General features: G+C 42.5%; 1 long non-coding RNA gene across 3 annotated transcripts in view; it reads left to right on the top strand.

Moving 5' to 3' along the window:
* Positions 1-16279, top strand: part of LOC138472961 (uncharacterized) — a 142646-nt gene that overhangs the window by 56512 nt on the left and 69855 nt on the right. For all 3 annotated transcript variants that reach the window (XR_011268702.1, XR_011268703.1, XR_011268701.1), the window contains exon 3: positions 10566-10637. This is a non-coding gene — a long non-coding RNA (uncharacterized lncRNA). The remainder of the gene's footprint in view (positions 1-10565; positions 10638-16279) is intronic.

Genomic DNA, 16279 nt, shown 5'->3' with positions numbered 1-16279 from the left:
TTTGTGATTGGGCCGAGGGCCTTCTGGGTTTCGGGTTGTTTGGGTTCTGTGTGGGCAGGTTTTTAGGCCCCCCCATCCCCAGATCTAAAATGGGGGCAACCTTCACCTCTGCCACTTTAGCAGCAGCAGGGGTGTTGGTTGTTTTGGGGCTTTTGGGACTGTTTTTGTTTTCCAACGGCTTCTGCACCTCATAGATGCGCAATGCTTGTTCAATGACCCAGTCTAGTGATCTTTTCTTGTGAAAGTCCCTCACTAGCTGGGTCATGATATACTGAGGGAGAGCATGAAAGAAAGTGTTTACAAATTCTTTGCTGTCAGTGCACAACCTTCTAGTGGTCTGTGCAAAGGCGCGTTTCAACTCTTGAACAAATTCTTGTGGAGCCTGGTCTTCCCCACATTGTAAGTTATAGGCTGACTTGCGAGCCGCTTGAGGATTCCTGTGAACGGAAAAATGTTTCAGGATGGCCGCCCTATAGGTGGACCATCTGGAATGATTCTGATCCTCCAGCCCCGCAAAGAAGCTGGAGTACTCAGGAGAAAATGTCCACTTCACATACTGAATACAGCTTTGGCTGTCCTTCAGATGGAAAGTGTCCATCATCTGTTCAAATGGCTCAAGGTGCTCCCAAACCGAATATTTTGCATGCTTGTGATACGGCGTGATGACGCTCCTAATGGTTTTTATTTGTTTCAGGGGATCCTTGAGCAAGGCCCTCTTGACTTTGTTGGCTTTCTTAGTTCGGGTCACCCTGGTCCACTCATCCTCTTACTCAGAGGCACTGCTATAGAGGTGGCGGTCTGGTCTACTAGGCTCTCCCGGATTCTGCGAGCTTGGGAATGGCTGGTAGAATGTGGGGGCCTAGTTTCTTGGGTTCTGTGACGCTCAGAAGAGTCTTCTAACTCTTCCTTGCTCTCAGGATTGGCTGAGTATCTCCCACCCCACTGTACTAGCTGGGAAGAGGTTTTTAATATACTCTTAGTGGGCCTACCCTCCTGGAATTCCCCACTAAATTTTACAGCCTGATCTCTGGATAAGTGATATTCTGAGGATCCATTTTTCTGATTCTCCTCATTGGAGTCTCCTTGATCAGAGAAAATAGCCCTAGCACTTGGGAATCCATACACAAATGCCTGCCCATCCATTTCTGGGAGGCGCTGACCTATGAGCCTCATATTTCCCCTTAGGTTGAAGTCTGCCATCCCCGTGACCCTTGGCTCATGTGAGCCAGTTGACATGGGGTTGGCAGAGTCCATGGAGTTGAAGAGATTGAAGTATCTGGTGCCAGGGTTCCCGAGGTTATGCTCAGGGGTTTCCCTCTCCCAGCGGACCTCATCTCTCTCAGCCCCTACTCCCTGTTGCCATGCAAGAATCTGACCCTTTTGCTCTTCTATTAGGGCCTTACTAGTCTCTATTAGTTGTTCCTGCATAGCTACCTGTCTATGGAGCCTGTCATTTTTCTCACAGAGAGCCTCATTGTCTCTCTGTGCTTCCTGTGTAATTTTGGAGTATTGGGCCAATTTTTGCTGCGGGAGGGTTACCTCCTGAGTCCTGTCCTTACTGGCCTGGTCATTCTTTGCTAGAGCATCTTCCACCCTCTTGGCATGCAGCATGCTCTAACAGTTTTTCGTAGTCCCTTTTGAGCTCACCCAGTCCCTGAAAGGCCAGGTGATTTTCTTCCATCTTGGTTTTTAAATAACTGACCTCCTGGCCTAAGGTGTCCCTTTCTTGAATTAGAGTACTCCTCTGTCCAGCCAAGTTGTCCCTCTGTTTTTTGAGTGCACCAGCTTTCTGGTGCTCTTCATCAAATTCAGTTTGGGAGTCAAGGTCTTTAAGAATTAATGTATTATTTTCTTCTTTTACCTGGTCTAGGTGCTTTTGAGGGCTGACTACCTGCTCTGCGCAGGCTCTATTAAAATGTAATTGCTGTTCCAGCTTTTGTTGGCTCTGTAGTAGAGAGTCCAAACTTTCTTGGCTCTCTTTTTGCAGCACCAGTACTTTGGTATCCTTCTCTACCTTCTCTTGGTGCAGGATATCCAGATCTCTGTTTACTTTTATCAGGTACTGTCTGATTTCATTCTCTGATTCTTGGCTCTTTTGTAGCCTTTGCTCTATAGAGTCCAAGTCAGTTTGGGTTTTTTCTAATGATTGTACTTGCCTGTTTGCCAGATCTAGGTTTTCGGCATATTTTTCCTGTATTGCTCCAATGTGAGGTGCAGATATGCCGCTATTTTGGCAATTTTACTTTGCTCTTCTTTTACCTTAGGGGCCATGTACAATTCACTAAGCCATGTGTAATGGACCCTGATCCTGCCATGTATCTAATCCTGTGGCAGTGGCTTGTTCTTTGATTTCCTGCAGCCAGACATGCTGATCCTGCTCTGTCCATTCACCCCTGACAAATAATTTGAGCAGTAGGTCTTCTTTTGCCATATTCATTTCTACTGGGATCACCATTCCGGAAATATTAATTTCCTTTCTGACTTACAGGAGTCATTTTATTTTTGCAAAAAAGGCAAACTCCTTAGAGTGTTTGTATTGAAGGGTGCTTTTACAGTGTAGCACGGTGTGGTAGCCCAACAGGGTTTATGTACCCCGTCAGTTAGTACGCTGTATTAGACTGTCACAAGTGGTATGTCTAATTCAGAAATCTCGTGACGAGCCCCCAATCTGTAAGTGATTTCAATCCGGCACTTCACCTAAGTCACCGCCTACCGTGTAATGCACAATTGAAATCCTTATTTATTTTGTGTCTAAAAGTTCTTTTATTCTGAACGATGTACCACTCATATCACGCCCCTCTCTTGGACCCCCCCCCCCCCCGGTCACACTGACCCAGGAATCAGTCTGGTTGGCAAAGTTAAAATATTTATTGATGTAGTTCTCAATTTCAATCACACTAGGTTTAATGGGTATACAGTGATCACCAATGGGGTGATGTCACACTAAGCAATCTCTTTAATCACAAGGAGTAATAATGAGCAAAAACAATGCAGCACAGAAATAATACTTTTTTTGTATGTTCAGATCAAACAGCAGTATGGTTACTATTTCCCCCTGCACACCCCTCAGCCCCCCAACAAGCAATGTCAAGAAATAGGGGGAGAGAGAACAGGTTTCAGGAATGGAGAATTCAAACAAAATGTTAATCCCAATTTTCCTCCAGCAACACGAGAGAGAAACAGAATTGATTGGCAAACTGTCAAAAATGGTTTAAGGTTATCTGGAGAATGGATTGGGTAAAACACTGAATATGGTTTAATGACTGAAATTGTTTAAATTCTAATGGGAGCCGATTTGGATAGTTGCAGACAAACACTAGCAATGATTTGACACTAATAAGAAATGTGCAAACTTAAAATTGTGGTCAGGTGCAATCAAAAGCTGTTTTACACGTTATAGAAATTTCCTAAAACAAAATTTGTGGCAAACGTTTCTGCATGCGGTAATCGCAATCGCGGGGAAACTATATGGATTCAGAATGCGGTTTTAGGTTCTATGGAAAGCTTAGAATGTTAGCTACAAGCAGAAGTTGAAATTCTGTTTCTAGCATAAACATTGAGAAAGTGTAGCGATAATATAGAGAGTTCAGGCAATTCAAAAAGATTTCTAGCAATGCAGGTTCTGAAGACAAGATCGGATGGATTTAGATAGGGATAGACTATGGATAATACATATGCTAGTGATACAGTCCTATACTATGGATACTCACTATATGTTTTGAACAGAACCGTCAGGAATTCTGGTCCATCAAGATTTCTGGACAGGAATTCTGCTGGGCACACCGGACTGGACAGGCTCTGCAATCAGCAAGGTGCCCTGGTCACCGCACAACAGGACTGGACACGATCAGCACAAAACAGCACAGGATTGGGTTTAATCTGCCCTGGTTCTGGTAATAATTCTTTTAGCAGGAAAGCAGTTACAGCTCAGCCTGGCTGTTTCTTTTGGTCCCCTTAGATTTTGTAGGATTCTTTCTGGTCCTGGAAACTCAAGGCCTAGTTGAAAATGGTTCAACTAATAGAATGGACCTTTCTGCTTGCCAAGTTTCTGGAGTCAGGAGGAAGGAATAGGGATGGATCTGCTTCAGGGTGCTTCGCCAGGATCAGGATAGTGGGTGAATATGTGTGTCCTTCTACATCCTCAACTTTCTCTATTCATGCATATGATAAGGGGGTGTGTATGCTGGATTATCCTAAGCACGCCCCCCCTTCCAGGCTATTGGCTAGAGTCTCCTCTCTCCCTTGATTGGAGGAGAAAACAGGGTGTCACCATGATGATGTGGGTTTATGAGTCAGAGTATCCTCCCCTTGTTCCTTTGAACATAAAATCTACTTTTAGTACAATACATATTTACAAATGTGCAACCTTTCTTACAATAACATATAGAGATCACATATTTTGTGGAGCAGATACTCTTCCAAGCCCCTTCGTTCTAGGATCTTGGGTCTGCTTTTGACAGAATTCCACCCTTTTTGTCCGGAACACATGATCCAATTTTGGTACAAATTCCCACAAATGTGCGCATTGTATATGGGCATAAGCGTGTGAAGTTTCATGCTTTTGACATAATTACATTTGGTATAAAACCATAATTTCCACCGTTACTTCCCAGAACATAGCACAGAGTTCTGGCGCCTCTTAAAATGTGCAGCCGAAAATTAGGTTCATAAGTCCAGGGTGTACATATTTTTCACAATTTTACACAGTAAATTATCAGTCTTTTTTAAAAATGTGCTTTTTGTCCTTGTGAATCAACAAATGGTTTTCTGTCCCCACCTCCTTCTCCTTCTGGCAGCTCAGAAGCAATCTCTGCCCCCTTCCTTCTGGGAGAGGCCGTTTATGACTCTTCACACTCTGCATATCCTTTGAGCTGGAGGAAGTCCATTGTCTCCTTCTGGCTCCCCAGCAATTGGCACCTCCCAGTGAGTTTCAGCTGGGAGGAAGTGTCCTCCTTCTGAGCAGAAACCTGCCTTTCAAGTTCTTGCAGCTCAGCCAGGCTTAAAATTAAATGTTATTTCTGTTGCACTTTTTTTTTCTTGGTTTAAAATAAACTTGCAATTTTCAAAACAAGCAGCTAGCACCCTTTTTCCAGCTTCTAAACCATGGGATTTGAATAGTTACAACCTAGGTTACTCTTAATAACAGGTCACTTAGTTTTCAGACATTTGATTTCAGTTGCACAAGTTTAAATCTTCTGATGCAAGCTACTGACAGCTGTCCACAGGCGGCCGCTGGTACTGTGCCCAGATTTTGACAGATTTCACAGGCAGGCACATTTTTTTGCTGTGAATGTTGTGGTGACAGATTCCGCTTTTCATGACATTGTATGTTCATAATGATTTCTTGAACTACGTGACTTGTTACACCCAGCAAGAATATTGGATGTTTTATGGTGTTTTGTACCGGCATTCTGCCGTTTCAGCAACCAAGAAAAGATTTAAAAACAGGATTCTGGATTTCTTTCAGTAAAGCACTGCTTTTTATCTGTGCTCCTTTTTTACTTGTTGGGCAGCCCAGTGACATGTTTCAGGAGTGAGGTCTCCATTCCACCGCTGACAACATGCTTGGTAGATTTGGCAGCCATCTTTTCGTGTTGTAAAGCGCGATTTCCATAGGTTTTGGCGCGCACAGGGGTTTTGCAGCCATTTTGATAATTCTGGCACCATCAGCACACAGTGATGCCGCAGGGCAGAGCATAAGTGGGTTAACACATCCCACAGTGCAGTAAAAATCTATAAATACTCAGAGAACAGTAGAAATGTGATTTGTCAGAGTCTGGTTTTATTGCCACTTTTGGTGTTTTAAAGAGAGTGGGCCTCATTACGACCCAGGCGGTAAGTTACCGCCTGGGCCGTGACTTTACCACCATGGCGTAAACTACGTTTACGCCATGGTGGTTGGCGGACTTACCGCCCCATTCCGAGTTTGGCGGGGCGGTAAGTCCCCAATCCCCATTTACCCTTCCCCATTCCCATTTTTGCCCCATTGGGCATAATGGGAGTGGGGAAGGCGTTAATTACGCCACCGTAAATTACGGTGGCGTAATTAACTCCATGGTCCCTTAGCGCCATGGATTTTAACACCTGCTAAAAGCAGGTGTTAAATCCGCCATGGCGCTAAGGAACCTCGTACTCAGGCGGTAAGGGTCGGCGCTGTTTACGCCGCCGTAAACCCCTTACCGCCTGAGTCGTAATGAGGCCCAGTGTTTGAGTGGCATTCAGAACATGCGTGTGGTTTAAAGAGAGTCTCTATATTTGTTAATGTTTATTTAAAGGAGCCCTGTGCACATTTACTAATGTGGGGAAGTGCTTTCCAATAAAGGATTACCTTGTTTATATTTTGCAAATGTAATTTTGCCTCTTACACAAAGTCTACATTTTTGCTTCACTTCTTTGGTTTTCACACTGCACAGTAGGTCTCTACTCACTGCAATCTTAATCTCAATAGTATGGTGTCCAGTAAGTGTAGTCTTTCCGCCCTAATAAAAGGAATACCTATATATTCCGGTATAGTAGTGATCTATGGGCAATTGTAGATTTTGAGTGGTCCCGTCATATTCAGGCTGTCACTCACCGGTTGGTAATCCTGGTGATACTGCAGAACCTTGACCCAGGACTTGATAGTAGAGCCCGTATTTAGACCTAACCAGGGCCTCCTCTCTGTTGAGGGAAAATAACTCTTTTTAGCAATATGTCCCCTGACTGTTCAGAAGATACAATCAAGGAGACCGATCACTCAAAAGAGCGGGAACACACACCGCTACAGACACCAGCTGAAAAGAAATGAAAATGTGTTAATATCAAGGAAGAATCGAGAATTGAACACAGATATTCTCAGTATAATAATAATAATACCTGCACTGACTACAGCTGATTCTTCCTCTAGGTAACCTAACACTGAAGACAGATATCACAATGAAATAAGTGTAAAGCTCAACTAATTATAACAGGGTAAAAACTGGATAAGCAGAAGTTTGTACTGAGCTGTTAGTCTTACCTTGTTGATTGGAGTTTACTATAGAAGGAATAAGGAAAAAGTCCACAACGACTGGTGTAAAACAACAAATGGGAAGATTAGTAGGGGAACTACTCCCGATGGCACGCGGATCACTCTAGAGTCAGGGTGGTGCACGTCCCTGCAGGGCGTTCTTGTGCACGGAGGAGGTAAGTTTAACAAGAAGGTATGAGGAAACAGTTAAACTGGTAGGAAGCAACAACACACAGGAAAGACACACTAGGTTACCCAAGGTAGAACAAAAGATACTTGTTATGCGCTTCTTCGCGCTGTAGGGTGGATGTGTTCCAAAGCCAATCCGTATAACAGTCCAGGTTCAGTACACAGGCAGGAGTGACCAAAGGCAAAAGCAGCGTCGAAGAGGATGATCCGTAGGCAGGCAGATGGTTTAGTACACAGGCAGGAGCGATCAGGGACAAAGGAGAAGGCGAAGAGAATGGTCCGTAAACAGGCTGAAGGTTCGGTAAACGGTCACAAATCTCCAAGGTAAGAATACTGAAGGTAAGTGAAGACGGAACTTCAGTAGAAACAAACAACCGGAGTAACTTGAATAGGAAGCGTACTTCCGCGTTACGTGAAACTTAATGTGTTATTCAATGCGAGGCTCCACGATTCCTATTGGATGATAGAAGGAACCTGGGAAGTTGGGAAATGAAGTCCACTTGATTCACAGGCCGTTAATGTAACCTCCAGAGTCTATGAAATGGAGCCGCAAAGAGCCATATACGGTGACATAGAAACATGCCACATCTGGCAGAACGTCGCCAGACAACATAACGGGTAGGTGTAGAAGTTCCATGAGCCGCCGGCGGTCTCTGTGGCATAACACAGGCTTTCTGCAGCATTAATATCTGTTTAGTCCCTGCTTTTCCAATCCTAAATGTGATCTAACAGTCATTTATATACTAAAAAACTGTTTATTTCTTTTTAGTCAACCAAATTGTATTTGATTCTTGTTTTTCCAATGAATTCTTTTCCCTCTCATTTAAATATTTCCATCTGTTCAAAACATACTTTTCTACTACCAGTTGAGCTTCATTATATAGTCATGCTTCCTACTGAGTATAATAAAGCTGTGTAAATGTGCAAACAGCACTCCTCTGTGTATATTTATACATTTAGGGTACGTGTTGTGCAGAAAAACATTACATTTAGGAAATGTAATTTTGCACCACATGTAAACTCAACCTTTGTGGTGCAGTTGATTTCTCTTCCCACTCACAGTTCTTTATGGCAAGGGCAGGCCTCTCTAGTAACAAATCATGAACATATATGGGGATGCTGATTAGGTTCTGGAATCACAACTCACTCATCAGTACATGTGAGTCACATTCTGTGACTGGGAATCATATAATGGGGTCTTTGTTAGAAAGAAAGTCAAAGTGACTATTCAAAATTGTTTAGATTTGGAGAATAGGTATGGTTTTCATGGGCGCACCTTGACAGAGGTGCCAAAATGCTTACCATGAGTGAGTATTGTCCAGTGAAGCATTATCTTTTTTTCATACTATATACTGAGGCTGAACCGCAACTTGAAATCTCTGTAAGCTGATCTTTCTAGCAAATTATCTTTTCTTCCCCCAATGAAATGAACACCTAGAAATGGACGTGCAGTACTACTGTGAGCGTAATATCAGATTTGGAGTGGCTGTAGGAGAATCAGGCTTTCTGTAGCATACATTTCAATGTAGGCCCTGCTTTGGAAATCTAGCTAATAAGTTACTGTCAAAACAAAGGTTCATTTTTTTTCCTCTTTCCGCCTACTGAAAAAACCTCCCCTTAATAACGGTATCTTTTTAAAAAAAAACATTTTATAGATTAAATTATTCAACAAACAATACAAACCAAACAGGCAGTGCATATATCAACAGTTTCTACATACTTTCTTCACTTCTAACCACTGCTTCCCTTATCTCTCCCCCCCTTACGAGTCTATTACTTTGCACATTCTGTTTCTGCGTCCTGTGGTACAGTCTCCCCTCCTGTAGGTTCTGCCGGGTCTCGTATTGACACAAACAGCTTGGCTATCAATGATTTCCAGGCCATCAGGGACTCGGTCTCCTCCTCCCCCCTACATTGCTCGTTTCTTGCCATACCATGGTTTCTGCTTATGCACATTTCTGCAAATCTCTCCACCACACTTCCACTCTTGGTTTGTGGCAAGTCTTCCACCCCATGGAAATTCTTCTTTTAGCAAGCACATAAGCCAGATCTTTAGATCTTTCAATTTACCCTCATGCCTGAGCTTTTGTGATCTTGGGAACCCCCCACCCCCCCAACAGACAGGCCCACACTGTGTCCACTACCATCTTGACCCCCCTTTTTTCCAGTTTCTCTTTTACTTCACTCCAGAAGCGTTTTGAAAACGGTATCTTTTAAGAAATATTTCTGCTCAGGTAAATATGTCTAGCCTTTTTGAAACTTAGATTTCTCTAACCAGTTGAGCCTCATGATAAAGGGAATAAGTGTTTGTTTTCCATTCAAATATGTCCTCCTACCCTTTCTTCTCTATGCTAACCTACACATCCTACCCCTACCCTCTCTACCCACACTCACTTACTCTACTACCACTCTGTCTACACTCAGCCGTCCCTTACCCTCACCCTCTATATCCCCACTCATGCTACCCCAGCCTATCTACCACTACCCACACACCATACCTTCATTCTCTATACCCCATCCACTGTACCTCCACCCACCTTCCCTGTCCCCAGCCTCTTTACCCCTATCCACCTACCATATGTCACCCTCACTACCCCCACTCATCTACTCTACCCCATCGTCTCGACCTCTACCCAGTCTTCCCCCACGACCCACCTTACCCCCACCCTCTCTACCACCACCCACCTACTGTACCTCACTCTAACATAACCCATCCTACTCCTACTAACCTTACCCCACCCTCTCTACCATACCCACCCTAACTCCACCCACCATACCCCTAGCCTCTCTACACCCACCTACCTATCCTACCCATCCTCTCTATCCCCACCCATCTGCATTACCCCATCCACTCTACCCACACCATCCCACCCTACCCTCACCCTCTTTACAGAACCCCCCACCAACCGCAACTTCGCCCTCTTCACTAACACCCACCCACCCTAACTTCACCCTACATTTACTCCCACCCACCCTAACTTCATCCTACCTTTACACCCACCCACCCTACATTTACATCCACCCACCCTAACTTCACCCTACCTTTACACCCACCCTAACTTCACCCTACTTTTACATAAACCTACCCACCCTAACTTCACCCTACCATTACACCCACCCGAACACCCACCCATAATAACTTCACCCTACCTTTGCTGCCACCCACCCACACTTTACCCTACCTTTACACCCACCCACCCTAACTTCACCCTACCTTTACACCCACCCACTCACCTTAACTGCACCCTACCTTTACATATATGTGTTCAAACATTACTGCTCTATTGGGTATAGATATATTTGGATTGTGTGCTACTTTTATGTAATTGTTCATATTTAGAGGTCTAGTAGTGACTTATATGTACTAATTATGTTCCTTTCTTTACAGCATTGGTGCACAATGACATCAAAGAATCAACAGGAACATGCCAGGAGGAAGGATCGTGTACAGGGAAGCAAAGTAATAAAATCTTTTAATGTTGATACTAATGTTTCATGTTTTTTGCATGTAATGGCAATTTACAAAAGTATGTTAGTGAGAACATTTTTGAGAAAGTCCAAATTCCAAATTCAGATAGAAGACATGTCAGCAAATTACGCAAATAACACCAAGCACATTTCAAGACACACTGATAATAGGGAAAATGTATCAATATCATTAGCACGTAATAAGAAACAACAGCTTTTTAAGAAGAGAGAACCTAGAACTTCTTTAGGTGTTAGACAGAGGAATACAAATATTCATTAAAACAGTTCCCCTCTGGAGTCTTTACAAATCTTTTGAGAAATGTGAAATTAAAATCTAGGCATGTGGTGAAGCATTTTCTGAAAAAGAAAGAAATTGAAAGAGTAATCAGAAAAGCTTTCCATTTGAAAAGAAAATTGCTCATTTTCATGTTGAACAAATTTAAGAAGTTAATTAAGGTCACAACACCATTCTACACAAAGGTATGAACAGTTTGTGTACGTACACAACAAAACCTTTTTTGAAGTCTTTGGTGTAGAATGGAAACACACTTTTCATACAGAAAGACTTTTTAACAATGGGAGTTACAATCAACCATGGAATGTAACACTTGTTATTGACGAGAGTGCACATAGCTATGAAGTACAAAATCATGTGATTTCTGGAAATGATGAAATCTGAAAGACAGTCACCAGTGAAGTAACATGTTTTGGACAGTTTGTGATAAAGTAACAAAAGAACCTCAGGTAAGGTCGTGTAATTCTTTGTGCAATATTGAGAAGTTTATAAAAAAAATATTTTACTTGGGCTATCCCTGCTCAACATGTTAATGCTGATTTACAGAACAAGGTGGAAAGGTTCCAAAAGCACTTGTGTGGGAAGTACAGTCAGAGAAAATATAAACGTAAAGACAAATACTATACTCCGTGTAGATGTGGCTTTCCTAGACCTGTTACACTAGTTAGTCAAGCAAATAGTCTAATGTTATCGGTTCAACATCATGTTACTGGTAAGTCCCCCAGAATATGCATCATTTAAAAAGAGATAAGGAATGCTAATTCATTAATGATTACAATCCTTTCATTGCTCAGCTTTGGAATGTAAATATTGATATACAGTATAGTACCGATGATATAACAGCTGTTGCTTGTTATGTTACAGCATACATGACAAAAGCTGAAAAGAGCAATGCAGCTGAATTATGGGCAGACTTATTAGCGGACAAACGTCTTAGTCAGATCTTCCAAGCTTTGGTCTGAAGATGCTCTCTCATAGAGAGTGTGAAAGCTAAAAAATTGCAGATCGGCAAACTAGTTTGCCTCTGTATGGACATAGCATTAATGTAGTATGGTTAAATCTTGGCCCAGCTACTACAAGAAATCGGGTACTGAAGACTTTGAGTGAAATTCAGAGTACCTGATAGTACAGAGATCTTGAAAACCAACTTTATTGATAGTTATTATCCAAATAGGTTGTCAGAGTTGCAAGATCTTTGATTGTATGAAGTAGCAGAATGCTGCTCATATCGAAACATTGAAGCAAACAATGACTGAGGACGGTTTACATGGATGTACTGGTTGCCTAGTGAGACATGAAAAGCCAAGTTTCATCAACCACATGAAACTGTCTTGCCAAATTGCAGAGCAAAAGGAATTACTTTATTTTTGCAGTTGTTTTTCTTATGGCGCGCAGAGAGTGAATTGCTTGGAAGTGTTCAAACTTTTGAACAATCATTTTTTTGCACACAAAACATGGATTACATATCCAAGGTTTGAACACTACTTAGTGTAAGAAACCTGAAGTTGTTCCCACTCCTACTCCTGTTGGATCCTCTACGCAGGTGCCCAAGGAAAGGCCATCGCTCTTGTTTCCTGACCCTGGGGGTGGAGAAGCGAGGGAGGATCACCTGGGTGGAGGGTCCTTGAGGATTGGGAGTGGCAAACCCTAGGTACCCTCCTTTTTCTATGGATGACAAACCTAAGCCTCCCCAAAATGCATGGGCTATTATAAGCCTGTAACCCTCACTTTCCCTCATGTGACATTTGACAGTACTGGGACGAGGAAGAGATGACTAGGAGTAATGACACCAACATGCATTTACACCACTTTGGTACTGAGACGAGACTAAGGAATAGCATTCAACTCCTGCTTTATTACTAAATCTACAGTGGGAGTATGTTATGTTGGTTTGACTTTCCAACACTGCTAGATTCTCTTCTTTTGCAGAGTTAAGAGCAAACATTTAATTTGAATATAGGCTAACCAGTTGCTTATTTTATCTTGCTATAAGCTTTCCAGGAGAGGTATAAGGTCATGGTGAGGAGCATACAGTACACATAATCTATTATATTCTTCAATGCATGAAACGTCAGCTGTCACTTTTGTTTCATGAAAGTTTATTCAAAATAAACCTTCAATATGTTTTACACATGAAAAGGCCAAATATGACATTCCTTCTTTGAACACTGCATCACCAATGTCAATCAGTGCTGCTTCTAAAGTCAACCCTTAGGATTTATGAATAGTGATTGCATATGCAAAGTGTGCTCCTTTCACAAAGGTATCCTTAAAAAGCATGAAGTGTGCAGACGTCTGTGAAATCAATTGAGGTTCCTCTGCACAATCAAACTTTACAAGAATATGTTCAATATTTGTACTGTGAGGAAAAGTGAGAATTGTATCCACTCTTCCCTTTGCTCCATTGACTAGACCAATTTCTACATTCAAGTTCCTCTTTAACATTACTCGTGCACTGACGCACAGTTTCAAAACTGATTCTAGACATGCTGTTTTAGAAATGGAATTGTCTAATTGAATTAATCGTGTCATTGCTCTTTTTATCTTACTCTAATGCCATACGACGGCCAACTAAAACATTGCAACATTTGATCTATATAATGTCTTGCTTCTCAGAGAGCAGCATTGTAGCATTGAACTTGTCACACTCTCCAAGTGTACAAACACATCAAAGCAGCACAAGAAATGTTCTTTTCTTGAAGAGTCAACATGACATCAGGTGCAGGTCAACCTGCATGAAAAATGTTAACAATCTGTCTCCCTTTTAAGAATATTTTCATGTTTTCCTCAAGGATAGCTATACAAATCAAATCTGCAGATTGATTCATATTAATGGTAAATTCCTGGAATTCAAAACAATTCAAAAGGTTGAAATTACCAATGCTACCTATAGTTATTTGACTATCCTTTGGTTGCAGCATCTTGAAGACTGGTTGACTTTTCACAGGAGTTAATTGTAACAAATCTCAAAAAACGAGGACATTTTTACCTCCAAGCAAAATGTCATTGTAAGTCTTCCGCAGGGCTGGACCAGTACGGGAGTATCACCTGGATGTGGGGTCCCTCTGGAGTGGGAGTGGGGCACCCGGAGGAGAGATGTTCTATCCCTACAACACCCTCATTCTATGTACTATCTAGCAACCTTATACCCCCCTTTTCCTACACACACTCTGCTGCATGGACAAAGTGCTTCAGAGAAAGACAGACTCACACACAACCATTCCGTTTGACATGTCCCAATATCAGGACAAGGCAGAGTCAGGCACTTAACCTTGATGACTCGCACCTGAATCCTGTTACCTTTGCCCACTGGGATAAAAGGCGGAGCATGAGAGCACCCAGAGAGCAAGGCAAGAAAGGCAATCAAAGCAAGCAAGATTAGTAGAACAGAAGGGCAGGAAATCCCAGGAAGGCAACGCAGTATGGAAGTAGAGCAGACCTGACCAAGAGCCGAATGAGAGGCCCTGGACCTACTAGCTGTGAGGTGAAGGTTGCTACTGAATCCAAAAGCGACAGCTCCCTGCCATTGCTGCAGAAGGTCACGGCAGTACAGCCTTCATGTACAGTGTGAGAACTTGTAGGGAGGCTAGCTGTGCTGGGCCAAAAGCCTTGACTGAACATGAGTCTTTTGATAAGCCGTATCAGCTGCTGCAGGTGAGTGGGAAGAGAGACCGGCTTGTGATAATGAATAAAAAGGACAGTTATGTTTGAAGTGCTCGTTAGGTTGTCGAGAAACCGTGAGCAAAAGCACATTTCTAACAAGGATGAAGAATGCCAAGATTGTGCATTTGAAAGTAAGCTGCGAGAGAAATTAACTAAGAAAGGAGATGAATAGTCAAAGTCGTCATATGAGGAAAAAGTCAAAGGGTACAAACCCCCTTCGTACAGTCAAAGGTCTTTGACAAGAAGAGAAAGGAACTATAGATAACAGAAGGCCTTGGGAGAGGAGGCCGGTATAAACCTTTCAACTGTATCCAGTATTGTGGGTTGCTCATATGACGGCAGCCATGATAGCGAGAAACTTGATTATGAAAAGTAATTGTGAAAAGTAAAGGCGCTTGCTACAATAGAACAAAGTGGCCCGGCGAGACACGATCACCTATTGGAATTCTCTGTAGCGAACTGGCAAGTATATGAAAGTGAAAGTGTGAAGGATTGCAAAGAAACAAGTGGATGCTGATGGTTTGAAGGCTCACGCCTGATCAAGGGAAGCCAGAACTGTCTGCAGAGGAAGGTCTGAGCCCGGAGGAGGGGGACCTGAGTGAACAGATGTAAGTAAACCGAATATTTGTTTAAAAGGACATTAAGAATTCCTGAATGCTAAAAGTTAACTGAACTGCGATTTGAAGGCTACAATGAACCCGACGGAGGGATGCCAAGTGAAAGTAAGGGAAAGAGAATCCCAGGTTTTGTTGATAAAGTGATTGAAAAGTGTGGTAAAGACAAAGGTGAACCCAACAAAGGGGTATCACGAGAAAGCTGAAGAGGAGGGGAATCCTCCATGGCGAGAGCTTGGGATGAGTCTTGCGCTGTGAGGCAAAAGACACTGATTCGAGGGATCCTGCCTTTTTGGAAGAAAAGGCTTCTGTATGCCTATAGACTCAAGGGGTGCTCACAGTCATGCCACTGTTCCGTCTTGTCCCGTGATGCTATGTGGGGAAGGGAGTATATTAGTTCAGCAGTCCTGAACTACCGAAACCCTTTTGGACATTTTAGTTTGCATTATACTCTTTTGTTATACATATCATTGTCCTTCACCCTTTTATTTATGTAGAGTAAGGATTTGGCAATAGTTTTTTTTAGTATAGGCCATTTTGATTTGACACAACACCACTAGGACAGCGCTTTCTTTACTTTGATGGTTGTAGCTTGCTCCCATCTTAGATTTAGGCTTAGTTTAGGCATTTTTCTCACCCTTATACAGTTTAACAAACAACCTTGGATTGTACTCCTTGTGTCTGTTGTGCTTCTGATAACCATGCCTCCCTTACATATGGTCTCAGAATGGGATGTGAGTCAATGGATACAAATTGAGAACCCATGTTATTGATAGTCATATCACCACAAGGGGAAAATAGGATTATTGAAATTAATGAGTCTGATCATATTTTTACCCTTAAGGAAGCCTTACGTACCCAACTACATATCCCAGTTAACCGACAAGACTTGCTTTTCAAAGCTGAGGTCCTTTTGGATACTCTTTTGATCTCCCATCATAACATCCAACAGTGGGATTGGATAGTCCTAAGAATTAGACCGCACTGTGACTTTATTAGACCTGATGCTTTCAGTGCCTCCTTTCCAGAACCATTTTTCATTGGGGCTAATTCTACTGTGAA

Source organism: Ambystoma mexicanum, chromosome 8, assembly GCF_040938575.1.
Source record: "Ambystoma mexicanum isolate Mex_15411 chromosome 8, UKY_AmexF1_1, whole genome shotgun sequence".
Taxonomy (NCBI): Eukaryota; Metazoa; Chordata; class Amphibia; order Caudata; family Ambystomatidae; genus Ambystoma; species Ambystoma mexicanum.
Note: the sequence above shows the minus strand (reverse complement) of the source record. Positions and strands in the feature narration are given on the sequence as shown.